Raw genomic sequence first — 17178 nt, forward strand, 5'->3', positions numbered from 1 at the left:
TGCTTGAGAAATCTCGGTATTTTGCTGTTGTGTCTCCTTTACCTAAGGATTCTCGATGTTTCACTATTGTGTCGTGACACCTTCTAGGACATCATCGAAGTCTACATAGGTTGTTTCATTTTGAACTGGTTCTATGGGTTCTGTTGGTTTTGTTGTGTGTCTATCTTTGTACATCACCTTTTCATTAAAGATCACATCTCTGCTTCTAATCACCTTCTTATTTTCATCATCCCAAATGCGATACACATACTCATCTTCACCGTAATTGACGAAGTTGCATTTCCAAGATTTTGGATCAAAATTGTTTGTGACATGATCATTAACATGCACATATGCTACACTACCAAAAACTTTTAAATGAGAAAGTCTCACCTCTTTTTCGTTTCATACCTTTTCTGGTAGATTGTTGTCCAATGGTACTGATGGACTCTTGTTAATCAAGTATGCTGCTGTATTGATTGCTTCTGCCCAGAACTGCTTTGGTAAGTCTGACTGCATACGCATGCTTCTGTCTCTTTTAGTCAATGTTCGGTTCATCCGCTTGACTACACCGTTGTGCTAAGGCGTACCTGACATAGTTCTTTCCATCCTGATACCATACTCATAGCAGAATTTCTTGAACCTAGTGTCATCATACTCACTACCATTATCGATTCTCGGCTTCTTAATTTTAAACCAGTTTTATTTTCAACCATTGCTTTCCAAATTTTAAAAGCATCAAAGACATCGGATTTGTATTTCAGGAAGTAGACTCATGCCTTCCAAGAATGATCTTTTAATAAACGTCATGAAGTAATTCCTTCCACCTAGGGATGAGATGGTTGTTAGTCCCCATACATCTGAGTGGACTAGTTTAAGTCTCTCCTTTTTTGGGGTACTAGTGAATGCCTGGAAACTAATCATCTTCTGTTTCCCGAGTATACAATCCTTGCACATATCAACCGTAGATCACTCAACTTTCCCTTTGAGTGCATCTCCTTGAGTCCCTTCTCATTGATATGACTAAGTCGTTGATACCAAATGTTGTTATCGACATTTCCTGTAGCAACTGAAATAAACATACATGCATTAGAAGTCACATAAAGCGTTCCACTTTTCTTACCTCTTGTAATCGTCAATGCACCATTTGAAATCTTCCATTCATCGCCAATGAATGTTGTAGAGACCTGAACCCGTAAATAAGGAAAATAAATAAGAAAAAAGTAAAAAAGGAATTTCAGCAGGGTTCGTCAACGAAACCAGTATATTTGTCGACAAAGTTCCTTCAGTTCTTCGTCTCCAAAATTCAAAGCGTCATCGACGAAGAAAAACTGAGCGAACTAAGAAAATATTTGGATGAGGTTTGTCGACGAAAGAAGAGCTTCGTCCACGAACAATCCAAGTGGTTCCTTCGTTGATGAATTTGACTTGGTCAAAGGCTCTATAAATATCATTTTTGGTTGCTTAGGGGGTAAAAAAACCCAAAAGCTCTCTCTCTCTCTCTCTCTCTCTCTCTCTCTCTCTCTCCGATCCTTCGCCTTTCGTCATCTGTTTCTACGATCGAAAGTTTTTGCGTGGATTAGGGGATGAAACTCTATAGTTATAGCGGATCAGATCGTTGTTTTGAGGATATTTGGGACTTTCCCTAAAATCGAGGTAAGGATCTGAATTCGTTTTTGATTTGGTAGATCTGTAGTAAATAAGATTATATTAAAGTATTGTTCTTCGATTTTTAGGTTTTGAGGTTTTCGTGTCGTTGTTTTGGATTGATTCGCTCATGTTTTGATTTTTAGGAAAAAGGTAAGGGGATTTGTTTACATCAGTATTTTTAGAAAACGAAACCACAGGATATGTAGCTTATGTTTATATATACTTATTTACTACTTATTTGCAAAGTTTTACCGGGTATAAATGCCGATTCTTACGATTTTAGCAAAAAATAGGGTTTTTGGCATATGATCTCCAAATTTCTTAAACTACTTTATTTGCACTAAAACTAAAGTAGGAGATGTTTGAAACTCTTAATAACAGCAAAAATGATATTTTACGAACCAGTTTATATGAAATGTATAATTGACCAAATAAATGTGTTGTATGATATGAATTGAATTTATACTAATTTGAGATGTATGTATATGAACTATGAGGACTAAGGTTCTAAGTGATTATCAGAAAATGTAGAAAACGGGTGTCAGTTAGATACCGTGCCAAGTATGAGAAAAAGGTAAAACTGAGAGGTTACAAGCCGATTTTTATCACAGTATGAATGAAAGTATGCATGAATGAGATTGTGAAATTACTAGAATTGCACAGGTTATTATGTATTAATGTAAATTGTATATATGATATTGAGACTGCAGCTAGTCTCAATAGTATATGAAGCCTTAAAAAGCTTATATTATATAAGCTCGGTGCCGTTGCCAAAACAAAGGTACAATGCAACCACACGTAGTTATTGTTCAGTGTGGGTACCTAGTAGTAGGCTTGGTAAGAAGGGCCACCAGTCAAAAGGGATCAGGGTGGTGATGGCTAAGTCAGACTGCAGTATGTTATGATGCCTGATAATGCCTACACGAACAAGGCTTGATCATCGCACAACCCTTGCCATGGGGAGTTACTGGCATAGTTCTAATAGTTTCGAGCTGGACGGTGTTCTAAATATGCATATACATGATTTAAACACTTTAGTGAGCAAAGTCACAAGTCTGAGTACCGGGCGGAGGGATCGTACTGTGTATGAGCATGTACCCTACCCTAACCTTAGGAATTCTCACTTGTAATGATGCTGGGTTTTATATTATCTGGGAGTTATATATATACACTATATATATATATATATATATATATATATATATATATATTACAGTATAGAGAATCTGCAATTTATGTAACCATATTCAAACAAGAATATAACTGTATAGTCACATACTGATGTAATATCTTCCTCTTTACTAAGAAGTGTTTCACCCCAATCTTACAACCTTTGTTTTAGGAGTTATAGGAAATCGGTCATAGTCTTCTAGAAAGACTTTGGAGCGTAGCGTCTGGTTAGTTGACGTAAGTTTTGTATGAGTTCTGGGTTGTTTAGCCACTATAGGTTTCATTTTGGGAATGTAATACAATTTATGTTTTACGTACGTGTTAATGTATGTAAAGGACAATTAGATACTTTGGTATGTCTAATAGAATCCATATAAATGTTTATATTTTCCGAAATATATGTGAGTACGGATCATTATGAAATACCACGTATGTTCCTGTTTAGGGCGGGTAGTTATGTATGTTATCAAGATTTGTACAGGATATGTATGTATAGTAGCACTTTGGGGCCGTATCAAAGGCCGGGGGATTACAAATGTTGTGATGTATCTCTCATCTGCCAATTGACCAACTGAGATCAAGTTCTTTCTTAGGTATGGAATATATCTGACATCCTTCAGCTTCCATACTGACCCGTTCATCTTAATCTTCACAATTTCCTTGTCAGTTATGTTGTAAGGTTGATCATTGCCAATGTATACTTTATCGAAGTCACCTGGTATATACTCCTCTAGGCAATCTTTACTGCAAGTGACATGAAATAGGGCTCTAGAGTTTAAGACTCAAGACTCCTTCTTGCTCTCCAAAGAGCATATCAACATATCACCTTCTTCTGAAGCAACATTTGCTTCTGTCTTCGCCTTATATTCCTTTCTTGGACCTTTGCACTGGTTTCTGAAATGACCGAACTTTCTACATCTCCAGCACTAAATGTTCTTTGTGCCCTGTGAACCTTTTGGGATTTCTGGATTTGGATTGCCTAGACCTAGATTTGCCGCGATTGTTTGATCGCCCATGCCCGCTTCCTTTCCATGAATCTCTCCCTCAGCTTTCCACATTCAATGCTAAACTTGAAGTGGAAGCAGTGTTTGACATCTTGATCTATTTTGTCAAAATCATGCTGATGACTTCATCAAAATTCAGCTTTAATTTTCCCGCGGAATTACTTATTGCAGTAACAATACCTTTCCAACTCTTAAACAACTGACTAAGAATCAGTAAGACACAGATCTCACTATCAAACTTGATTTTAACTGAGGTGAGTTGATCTGACAACTTGTTGAAATTATTTAGATGTCTACTAAAACTTTCACTTTCGGACGTGTTCATGGTAAATAACTTTTTTATTAAGTGTACCTTATTAGCGACTGATGACTGCTCATACATGTTGGAGGGCACATCCATAAGAGACTTGGTGGTTGTCATGTTCTTGATATTGAAGGCAACAAACTTTGCCAGCATCATCTTGAATTCTTGATAGTTCTGAGAGCTTTTCGATCAAGCAACTCCCACTTGTCCTCCTTTATGAAATCTAGCTTTCCCTTCAACAGTAAGTGCAACTCTTTACCAAACAAGTAGTCTTCGATCTGCATCTTCTAGAAATTGAAGTTGGTGCCATTAAACATCTCAATCTTTGAGCTATTTTCGTTCGACATCTCGATTCGTCAATTTAGAGATGGAATCAACTCAAATGGACCATACGGTTGAATTCGAAATGGTTGAAAACCTTAGAAATGGTTCAATTCGTTCAAAGAAAATTTGGTAAATCCTTTTAGTCAAAATCGATCAACTTTACGTTAAACTTAATGGAATATACTCCCACTTAACAGAATATTCTGACACAGGTACTGTCGACGTTAATTAACGTTGTTAACAAATTGCTGACGCAATTGGTGGGACCAGATGATGACGTGGCAAGTGGGGCCCAATGATGATGTGGCACTGACATGGTAGTGGGCCTAGTGCTGATGTGTCTGTTGATGTGGCAATAGAGCCTAGTGCTGACGTGTCTGTTAACGTGGCAGTGAAGCCTAGTGATGATTGTACTAAATTACACCAGGTAAATTCTCAAGAAAGTTGGGGGGGGGGGGTTACAATGGATCTCTTAAGTCTCACTTTCTTAGATAGAATTTTCCTTAGACACGTAATTAGCACAATATAACTCTTGGGACCTCCAATCTGCTCCGATCTGGAAATTTTGCTCTGTTTTGGCGACTTTGCTCCAACCTGGCTTTGATACCACTTGTTAGGGATCTAGGAACAATAATCATACACACAAGCAAAATAATCACACAAAATAAGAACACTAGATTTACGTGGATCGGTGTAATCTAACCTATGTCCACGAGGCACATCGAATATACTATAATCTGGGAGAAAAACAAGAGGAGACACGCACTCAACTCAACCCTTCTCACACTTTTCTCTCTTTCACCTTCAGCACTCTCACACTCCTCGCTCACTCACTTCATTTGCACTCTTCACACAATACAAATGTTCTTATTTATAAATACATAGGATAGATATAGAAGGAAATGAGTTATTACATTCTAATGGATAATGAGTACATGATTTTTAATGGATTATTTGAGCACGTGATAAATGTGTGTGTGTGTGTGTGTGTGTGTGTGTTTTTTTTTTTTTTTTTTTTTATGGAATAAATTTGGCACGCTCATTCTCCTCCGCTGCGGCTCATCCTCTCCAAAGCGTTTCCATTTTTTTTCATTTCTATATTTTCTCCATTTCCATTTTAGCTTAACAATACATATATTGGATTAAATGTAAAGATAATGGTAAGTCCTTAATTTGGTATATTGATGGAGGTGTGCATTTGATTATTAGTTTACATTGTTGTGAAGAGTTATATGCTCCATTAAATAAAAATTGAGGGCAAGAATCTTTTAAAGATGTCATGATTGTCTTATTTTAAATATTTTTTTTTTGACACTTTTGAATTTTTCTAGTTGACTGCATATCATTTTTTATTCGTTAAAATGAAAAGATGGTAAAAAGTAATAGAAATTATTTTATAGACAAAAGTTGTCTTTAAATTTACGTTTTAATAAATGTATTCATTGATGAAATTAATAGAAGTTAATTATTAAATGCAATGAACTTGACTTTTGGTGAGTGTGCTATGTATTTAAAGTCATGAATTGATCGTCATATATATGAAATCAAATCCTATTATTAAGAAACTTGTAATCCGTCTATGTCCAGTTAGAGAGAAAAGTTTGGAGGTTAATTAGGGATGGGAAGTTGTGGATCCCGACTTTAGAAGTATTTGTTTAATATGAATAATCTATGAATAAAGGCAGCGTATGAATTGATTTACTAAATAAATGAACTTATTAAGCATCAGATTGTTTAATGGTAACTTTGAAATTTTTAGAAATTCTTGTGATAGAATCAAACATGTTTGATTTAGGCTCGGATGTCCTTTTTTTTTTTTCAATTCTATCCCTTATAAAAAATAAAATGACAAAAAAACTCAATACCCAAGTAATTAAAATTAAAATATAAATTATATATATATATATATTTTGTTCAATAATAAATTATATTATTTTTATTTATAATTATTAATTAAATATATGGCAAATAAACATTATTTATATCAAATTAAAAACTTTAGTTTATGCAATTGCTTATTAAGTTTATCAAATATTTATACTCCTAAGTATTGAGAAGGTTAAAATTTTAAAAAATAGATATTCATGTATCAAATACCAAATAGTTAAAATTTTTTTTTTTGAGATTTTAGATTCAATGACTTGTTCAACATTAATTCAGAACTAATTCACACAAAATCATATCTGATTTCAATGTTCTTAAGATGAACCAGGAGAATTTAGTTTCCGTTTATATTAACAGTGGTGTTTTGATTACTTCCTATTTAGCAAGTGTACTCATGTGAATTGAACTTATTTTTAATGGTTATATACAAAAATATAATATATATATATATATATATATATATATATATATTTTCACGGGCCTTTCAACATCTCTGTTTAATTTTTTTTCCCTCGTTTGAGTTTTTAAATGTACCGACTGTCTTTTTATATAAAATCATCTTTTTCTTTCTTTCTTTTTTTTTTTTTTTTTTTTAATAAAAAACAAATAACACCAAGTTTAGGGGTCTCTAGAAACATATAAAAGTATGACCTATCAAGAGGGCAGATTCTTATGAAAAAATAGCAATTTTCAATTTTCTTTCTCATGAATACATACTTTAATATATAAGCACATACAAAATCATTATAAATTATAAACAACATGATTGGTATAATTTATATTATAACGTGAGTCATTATAAAAATTATCCGAGTCATAGTCAAAATGTCTAAATTGCTCTTAAAGTGGTCACAACTTTTTAAAATGATTATTCCTCAATAATTTCGTATTCCCACTTCAAGTTGGAATGGGGATTCCCCTCCCTTTACTCAATGGATAGCGCTTATCCTCTTTCAATCAACAAATGAGAAATGGGGGAGAAAGAAAAGAAAGAGGTCTTTATTGAAGAGGCTTTGCAGCTGAAATAGGACTAATGAAGATCCAGAAGAATGAGTCTAAGAGAATGAACATTTTTATTTCTATAAATCTTTTCAATTATGGGAATGAAATAAAAATATTGGAATACACATTCCATTCCATTTCATTATTGGATACCAAACACAACCTTAATGTTTTAAGAGTGGTAGATAGTCACCATTGCAAATAAGAATAACTGAATCATTATTGTTGTAACGTCCCAGAGAAGGGTCTGTAATGGTAAGGTATAATAATATTAAAGCTCAATAGAGTCACCACTGACCTGTTATTTACTTAAGTACGGTTAGTTTACCTAATTACTACTCGTTGATTGGTCTCTAAACTAATCTTAAGTCAAGGAACCAATAGTCTTGATTTATATTTACCAGAGTTAGGATCAAGAGTTTAGTTATACGAGGGGAAGGTACTAGCACCCCTAACATACCTGTTCTACGAACGATACCTAATTAACTATGACTTTATCTTAAATTGAATCTAATGGTTTTAATTAACTCTTTTAAAAAAATAAATACATAGTAAAATTTTAAAAGAAAATATAAATTAAGGTGAGATTTAGGATTGTCTAATAAGGCCTCCAAAGGAGGGGATCTTATTAGATAAATCCCCCCTAAAGAACTAAAATATGTGAGATTTGAAATACCTCTTTATCCTTTATTTAATCATTAGGACGTATACACACAAAAATAGAATATATTCAAATAATAATTAAACAAATTCATCAAATTTGATCAAAAAGAGTTTTTAAAATATTTTCAAATTTTTTAGATTTTTCTAAAAATTCGTTAACATTTTTCTGTAGTTTTCTTGGACTTTTAAAGTTTTTTTCCTTCATTTTTGATATACATTTTTTATTATTTTTTCCTGATTTTTAAATATTTTTTCATAAATTTTACTATATTTCTCAATTTTTAAAAATTAAAAATTAATTTTAAAATTAAATAAACTGAACTAACCGTTTGAAAGAGTCAAACTAGTTCAACCGATCTAAATCGAGTCAACGAGTCAACTTAGGTTAACCCAGCTGGGGAAGGGTGGCCACGTGTCAGCCAGTGGTGGTTACATGTGCCACTTATTATTATTATTATTATTATTATTATTATTATGCAATAAGGTGACATTAGCATGATGTAAGGGTAAGTTTTTGTTATATTTTGGCCAAGCTTGGTTGGGCATTTTTTAATTTTCCTAAATCCAAATATTATGAAAAAAATCACTAATAATGCATTTTTTGGTGGGAAATAAAAGTTAAGACTATTAGTGATGGTTTTATAAACCGTCATTACTAATGAAATTTTTGGCGGAAAAAAAATGTCAAGAATATTAATGACGATTTTTATAAACCGTCACTAATATACTACTTTTAGTGATGGTCCATCACTAAAAGTAGTATATTAGTGACAGATCGAAACCGTCACTAATATGCCACTATTAGTGATGAAAATGTTCATCACTAATACCCGAAAAATTGTCGTTAATATTTTCCTGTGATAGTTTGAGCGAGAAAATGAGTTTTTAGTGACGAAAATATTAGTGACATTTTCAATTTCATACTAAAAGAGCATTATTAGTAACAATTTTAAAAACCGTCACTAATACTTAAACTATTAGTGACGAATTTGATTTTCGTCACTAATGTCTCATTATTAGTGACACTTTTGGCTTCGTCACTAAAAACTAATTTTTTTTAGTAGTGAAAGCTCTATCCTAAGGGAGGCAACTAGAGTCACATATGTGTGGTTCAAACTCTATTCTCTATCAACAATAGGTGTTGACTTTTTGAGTCCGATAATTGGTTTTGATAATGACAAATCACAAGTTATTAATGTGTGTGTTTAGGTACTTGCACAGGTTAATCATTTAGAACGCACATGAAAGTGAAGTGGATGCTAGAAAGAAAGTATATACTCCTGGCATGTTCCATGGGAAAATGAAGAGCAAAAGAAGAAGATATGTTTTGTTTCATTGTATTGCATTTTGGTTTTATATTTTGGTTTGTAATAATGCATGACATGCATGATATGGATGATAAACTCAGGATGACTGTAGACTGACCCTAGGGACAAACACTTTTTATAGAAACTCTTTTCTTAAATAACTAATTTGTTAGGGTCAAAGATTAGGGCTAAAACGAAGTTTACAAAAACTTCGATTGACCGAAGGTCTACAGACACCAGATTTTTTGGCTTAATTCAAAAGCTTCGATCGTAAGGAACCGGACAAGGACCATAACTAACCTCAAGGGCAAAATTGAAATTTCACTTGCCTCGGTTGACCGACCATCGCAAGGTCATTTGACCTCGGTCGACCGAACTGAGAAAGTTGACCAAAATCAAAGCTTCGGTCAACTGAACCCTAAGCAGTACAAAAGCCTTGGTAGACTGAACTGACCATAAGTCAATATGTTGACTTCGCTCGATCGACCTTTCTGAAATGAACGTGTCTTCCACGATCGACTGAACTCACACATGTCTGACCCCCAATAACTTAGTCGACCGAACTCATAGTTCAAAGTGGCCACGGTCAACCGAACCTCAGCCTTGGTCGACCGAACCTCGAAGGGTTCAAAATCACTCTGAGATGGTCAACTGAAACTACAGTTTAAAATTGCCACGGTCGACTGAACACAGTAATATGGTCGATTGAATCTTAAATATGGTCAATTGAACCTCTCAGGTTGGTCAATTTTTTACCACATGTAAACGAGGTTAATTTTAATTAAACATCATTAATCTTTCTCTAAAATGACCTCTCTGTCCCCAATGGTTATATTTTCACTCAAGTCTATATATACCCCTTCATAACTCAAAATTAGTAAGATGATTAGTTAAAAAATTCTCTGAAATTTCTATATCATATTTTCATCGTCCTAATCTAATTTTTCATCCTCTCTTTGTTATTTATTCGAAAAATCATTTTCAAGAGAGTATTCTTTATCTTGGGCATTTTATTTTTTACAAATCATATTGCTTATTCTCTCATATCTCACTTTTTTTTAAAATCATTATCTTGAAAGTAAATCCTAAGTTTTCTTCATAAATTTTCATTGATAAACATCTTTGGAGAAAAACTATTTCTTGTTTGTGAATCTTGCACATCCATTGCAAGATTCAAAGACTCATTTTCTTGTGCTTGTAAAAATATTTTTGAGCCATAAACCCTAGATTATCCAGCACTTTATTTAGAAAAATATTTTTGGAGGGATTTCTTATTTGGGTTAAAATCTTTGAGTACTTATCATAAACATTTTTATATAAAGGTTATTTTATGAGAAAATTATCATACTCACATTGAGCTTATTTTCATATCATACGTGAGTGCATATTGAGCTTATTGGTGTACACATCAGTTTTTTTTAGAAGCAATTTATTTGTACACAAATATTTTATTGGTTGTATTCTCAACGTATGGTCGGAAGAGGGAGACTAGCCTTGTGAATAGTCTCACACTGGTTCACATCCGGTTAAGAGAACTAGGTGCACCATCCTAGTAAGATGTTGTATTAGGTGCCGCTCCACCCGTTAAGTGAGTCATAGTGACATCCTCTTACTTGTGACTTTGAGGCAAGGACGTAAGCGCAGTTGGCCAAACCCTGATAACATTTCTTGTATCTGCTTTTAATTTCCGCATTCTAAATTCCAACACTTGAATGTTTATGTTTTAATATTGAGATTGATTGAGCTTATGAATATATAGAAAGACCTTAGGTTTGTATAATACTGGTTGTGGAATTTGGACCAAACCTAAGAAGAATTTTTAAATACCCAATTCACCCCCTTGGATAAAGTACAAGCTGAGCAGAGCAATCCCGCACCCCCAAAGACTTTGTCTCATGGAAGCTAACGACCTACACCCCTATCAATTCCTAAAAGGGTAAAGCTTGGTTATAGGGCTCGTGAAAGTGTGTGTACTTGATTTAAAAGTCTACGCTCTAATGCCAACACATCATTATACCCTTCACCTACTTATCCATTCATATTTACAAATAAAATATCATGGAGTAATCAAACTGAACATTAAATTCATATTTGGGATAATTCATAATTAATTAATGGCTCGACCTTTAAATCCCTAGTGAAGTTACCAAACTATCACAATGTCTCGGAGAAGGGTCCGGAATGGCGAGGAATTGAATAATAATATTAAAGTTCAATAGAATTGCCACTAACTTGTTATTTAACTAAATGCAATTAGTTCACCTAACTTTTACTCGTTGATTAGTCTCTAAACTAATCCTAAGCCAACGAACTAGTAGTCTCGATTTGCATTTACCAGAGTTGGGATTGAGATTTAAGTTCTACTAGGGGAAGGTACTAGCACCCCTACATACTAGTTTTATGGAAGGTACCTAATTAACTATGAATTATCCTTGAATTGAATATAATGATCTTAATTAACTCCTTTTAAAAATAAATAAATATTAAAATTTTAAAATAAAATGTAAAATAAGGTGCAATTTAGGTATATCTAATAAGATCTCCAAAAGAGGGGATCTTATTTGATCAATTCCACTAAGAACTGATATAGGTGAGGTCTGAAATAACTCTTTACCCTTTGTTTAATCATTGGGACACACACACAAAAATAGAATATATACAGATAATAAATAAAAAAATTCATCAAATTTGATTAAAAAGAGTCTTTAAGACATTCCTAAAATTTTACAAAATTTTTTAGGATTTTTTGAAAATTTTCCAACATTTTTCTACAGTTTTCTAAAATTTTTAAAGACTTTTTCCTTCATTTTTGATGTTTTTATTTTTCCTTATTCTATTTTTAAAATATTTTTCTTGGTTTTTTTTTTAATTTATTTTTACTATTTTCCAATTTTAAAATTAAATAAACTGAATCGGCAATTCAAAAAAGTCAAATTAGTTCAATCGGTCTAAATTGAGTCAACGGGTCACTCAGGTTAATGGAGGTCAAACTGGTTTGATCTAGTTGGGGAATGGTGACCATGTGTCAGCTAGCATTGGTGACATGTGGCACTTATTATTATTATTATTATTATTATTATTATTATTTTTTTTATTTTTTTTTTTTTTTTTTTTTTTTTTTTGCAGTAGGGTGACTTTAGCGTGATGTCACCTACGATGTGGCAAGTCCTGGTTGATCTCGGGAGTTTTAGCTAGGACTTTGACATAGATCGTTGACATGACAGTGATTCGATCCTTTGGAAAAAAACACAAATTAGACAACCAAAATTATACCACCTCACTTTCCAGATGTACGATCCTGAGCATGACACGTGTTATCGCCCATACGGTGACATGTTTCCGACTAGTATATATAAAAACCTATTTTTTTTCCTCACTCTCTTCTTTCCTCTTTTTCTCCATTTTTTTCTCTTTCTATCTTCTCTCTCTTTCTTATCTCCTCTTATGTTCTTTATCTCTCTTTCTCTCGCACAAATATCTCTCTATCTCCCACTCTCTCTTTCCCTTCTCTATTTTTTGTTTCTCTCTTCTTCAATTTTTTCTTTCTTCCCCCTCCAATCTTTCTTTCTTTTCTCTGCTTTCTCTTTCTCATCCTATGTTTTCTTCTTCTTTTTTCTTTCTTTCAATTTCTCATAACTCTCTTTCTTTCTTCTCCCTTTGATCTATCTCATCTCTCTCCTCTTATTTCTTTATTAGATATCTTTTTCTAACCTTTTCTCTTTCTCCTTTTTTGAATATTTAACGAACCCTGCGAAGAGCAGAGAGCAAGAGCTCTTTGCCATATCCTTTGAGCCTCAAAGCCACTAAATCCACAAGTGGATCCAAAGGATCCCCTAGGTAATTACTTTCCTTCCCAATATCATTTATTTTCCATTTCTTTTATGTTTTCTCTAGTTTTTTTTTTTTTAGATTTTTGTTGGTCTATTTTCTTGGATTTTCCTAAGGTCCAAACAAGGATTGAGGGTTGATTGACTTGGGTTCTAACCCAGGTTAGGTTAAGGCTTAAGCTCGGGTTAGTATTAGGGTTTGGTGAAAGTCAGGGTTATGTTGGCTTAGCTATGTTAGGTCAGTTAGGTTTAGGCTTGGTCATGTTGGGGCCGACTTAATTCGGCCAGGATAAGTTTTTGGTATATTTGGGTCAAACTTGGTTGGGCTAGAACCAGGGCAAGCTGGGTTTGGGCTTTAGTTATTGGGCAGTTTGGAAATGGGCTTGGATTCGAAATTGGGTCGCAGACTAATTGGGGAATGACTTTTGAAATGGGTTAAATTAAAATAAAATCCATTTGGGTCGAGAGAGAAAAGAAATGGGCTGATTGGGCTAAACTAACCCAAGTCAACATTGACTTGGCTCTAAGTGTTTGGATCTAACTTAGGTTGGGTTTTCGGGTCAGTTGAATTAGACTCGAGGCAAGTTGACCTAGATTTTTAGGTTGGATCTCAGGTAATTAGATATAGGTATTTGGATCCAAATCTAGATCCACTCCCTCAGATTCGAGTAAAAAACCCCAACCTATTTAGATGATTCTGTAATGTTTTCATAAATTGATTTGGTTAAAAACCAAGTTCTGTTCAAATATTGTTCAAATTTAAACTTAAATTCTAGCATTCAATTTTTTTATTACATAGGAACTCTAACCACCAACGAGCCCTTCAAACCCCCTGGTGTGGCACCAAACCTACGGATCAGCGTCCTCTGCCCCTAGGTCTCGCTGATAAGGGCAAATTCCGGAATGCGAACACAGCTTCTGTGCATTAGTTGGATGTTTGGCCAACCCAATTCTCAGGACACATCTCCATTAACATCCACAGTTCTCGCTGGCTCATAGAGAATTCTCACCATCCACGCTCCTCGCTGGCTCACAAAGTGAACTCTCATCATCCACGGTCTCCGCTGGCTTACAGAGTAAACTCTCACCATCCACAAGTAGCATTGGCTCTGTGAGTATATCTACCTGGAATTGAACTCCTGATACTCTTTTTTACTTGTTGATGCCTTTCCACCGCGCCATGCCCGTGGGGCAAAATTCAATCTTTAAACATCCCTAAAATTAAACTAAATAACACAAAATTTTAAGGAACCAATCTCTTATTTAAGAATGTTGTCCTGCTTCCTTCTTTGTCCAAACTTTTCTTGAATCCCCTTCTGTCTATTTCCCACTGCTTTTGTAATTCAAGCTTCTTGATCTCTTTTTTTCCTTCACCTTGTCAATTTCAAATACTCAAACTCGTAGCAATTCTTTATCAATTATACAATGAGCAATTCCTTTCTTTTCTTTGTATTCGTGTGTTTGTCTTCCCTCAGAAGCCCACTATTTATAGGTCTCGAGGATCACATAATTTAACATTGATTAGATCAATTAGCACATAATCTGATTAGTCAAATTTAATTTAAATTGAATCAAATGTTTTAATTTGTAATCCCCACATGTCTAATTGCATATCTTCCTTTTGTACTTGAATGTTTGAAGTTGAAGATACTCGCCCACTATTTTCATTTCATTTTTTCCTTTTCTATTTTTTTTTTATTTCTAATGTAAAAATTTCATTTTCCTTGTATTTTTTATTTTTCCTGTATTTTCCTCATTTATTGCATTAATGGATTTTTACCCATTTGTGTTATATAAATCCCGGATAAGATGGAGTGGCTACAATTATTACTACTCTTTCCATAGTTAATTTAATTAAATTGGAATCATGATTGAGGAAGGCAGAATGATCATTTGCACTTTAGGGCTGGAATGCGTATATAATTGAAAATTTTATTCACCAAATTGACTCGACTTCATTATTTGATATTTTAAAAATACTAATTTGATCTAATTTCTTGTATTTAAATTTTAGTGAAAAAAGTCTTTATAAAATGTGTTGTTGTGAAATGAATGGCGGATGTCACCATCCATGTCTTCAACATACCTGCCCCATCTCCCTCATGTTTCCCATGCATGTGAATCCATTATTATTATCAGACAAACCCACTTGCTTCTCCCACGGTTATATAAAGGGAATAACTTGATTGAGATAAGGAGAGGAAAAACGAAGAGTGCAGAGTACAAAATACAGAGTGCAGAATATTTAGCGTGTAGAAAATAGAGAAGAAAGAGTAGGAGAGAAAAGAGAAAGTGAGATATTTTGTAAGGTAAGAATGTGAGATATTTATACAAAAGTCAGGTATATTTTGTAATTCCTCTTAAAATAGTGGATTTTAGATCCTATTCGCTCGTGAAGTTGGTATAAACCGAACCACGTAAATCTGGTCTAACTTTTATTTATTATTTATTTATTTTTATTTTGCTATCTTCATTACTTTTTGATTATCCACGTTTATTTATTCTTGTATTATTTTATAACACGTTATCAGCACGATGCTCTACCTAGCTGATATATTTATATATATACCGCCTTAATGGACAGTTTTATTTTTGTTTATTAATACCGCCTCAATGGCTGGTTTAATTTCTATGTTGTCTATATATATATATATTACCAATCTCCAGAAGAGATGGTAAAATAGTCCTCCTGAAGAGGTCATATATTTAATCTCCCGAAGAGATAAGTCTCCTGAAGAGACAATAGATTTAATCTCCAGAAGAGATAGTAATTGATTACCTCTTAAAGAGGGTATATTTTTAATCTTCTGAAAAAAAAATATTATATTACTAATTCTGTATTATTTTAGTTAGTATGTTTCTCTTTTCTAAATCGCTTTATTTTTGTTAATTTATTCAAATGTCGAGCCTAAGCAAAGTTGAGTTTGTTCCCCTTAACATCAAAGGTAACAACTATCTCTCATGGATTCTTGATGTAAAAATCCATTTGAATGCAATGAACTTAGGAAATAAAATATTAGATGGAAATACTGTATCCTAACAAGATCGCGCTAAAACCATGATCTTTATTTGACATCATTTAGAATAAGAATTAAAAACAGAATACCTCACTATTAAAGACCCACTCGTCTTGTGGAGAAATTTAAAGGATATGTTTGATTATAAAAAAACAGTGATTTTACCAAAAGATTGATATGAATGGTTGTACCTAAGGTTGCAAGATTTTAAAACAGTCAGCGAATATAACTCAACACTACATAAAATTAGCTCGAAGCTAAAGTTATGCGGAGAAAATATGTAGTGACCCGAAGAATAATAATATTTAAATAATAAGAGGGAGGAAAATGAGAACAGGAATAGAAGGAGGTAGTAGACTTTGTCGACGAATGCGAAGCGTTCGTCGACGACATTGCATGTTGGAGAATATAATTTTAGGAAAATTGCTAGGCTTCGTCGACAAATACAGGGCTTCGTCGATGAAGGTCTTCAGGATTGGACGAGAAAATACCGAGTGAAGGATTGGGCTACTCTGAATTTTGTCAACGAAAGGTAAGGTTCGCTGACGAATTTACTGAAGGACTCGTCGACGAGGTGACGTGTCTCGTCGACGAATCTAGTCCTATAAATAGTGCAAACTCGAATTTTTTTAGAAAATTTTAGTGTCTCTCTCTCTCCTATGGTCTCTCTCACTTCTCTCTTCGATTTTGGCCCCACCAGTCTCCAAATTGACGATTCGAAGCCACCATGAAGCTCCTGGCGAAATTCTATGCAAGTCTGCTGAAGCGGATCGTTGGTGAAACGAAGTTGGATTTCATCCTAAATTCAGGGTAAGGCCTTTTAGTCCATTTTTGGCCTTCTGATAGTTATAGGAAATGATGTAGGTGAAGAAATACTGATATTCTATTATGGCAAATATTATTTTCAGGGTGTTATGTAGGAGGCCCTACGGGTATTAGGCTAGTGTACCATATTAGCTTTTCAGTGAATAGGTAAGAGAAATATGCTATGTTAGAAAATTTTAAAATATTATACAATTTATTAAATCATGAATATTATGTATTAAA

At 33.6% G+C, this 17178-nt stretch overlaps 1 protein-coding gene across 1 annotated transcript in view; it reads left to right on the forward strand.

The window, feature by feature from the left end:
• The window catches only part of LOC131145118 (ethylene-responsive transcription factor ERF091), a 37468-nt gene that overhangs the window by 19219 nt on the left and 1071 nt on the right, over window positions 1–17178 (forward strand). The window lies entirely within an intron of this gene.

This window comes from Malania oleifera, chromosome 12, assembly GCF_029873635.1.
Source record: "Malania oleifera isolate guangnan ecotype guangnan chromosome 12, ASM2987363v1, whole genome shotgun sequence".
In the NCBI taxonomy this organism is placed as follows: Eukaryota; Viridiplantae; Streptophyta; class Magnoliopsida; order Santalales; family Ximeniaceae; genus Malania; species Malania oleifera.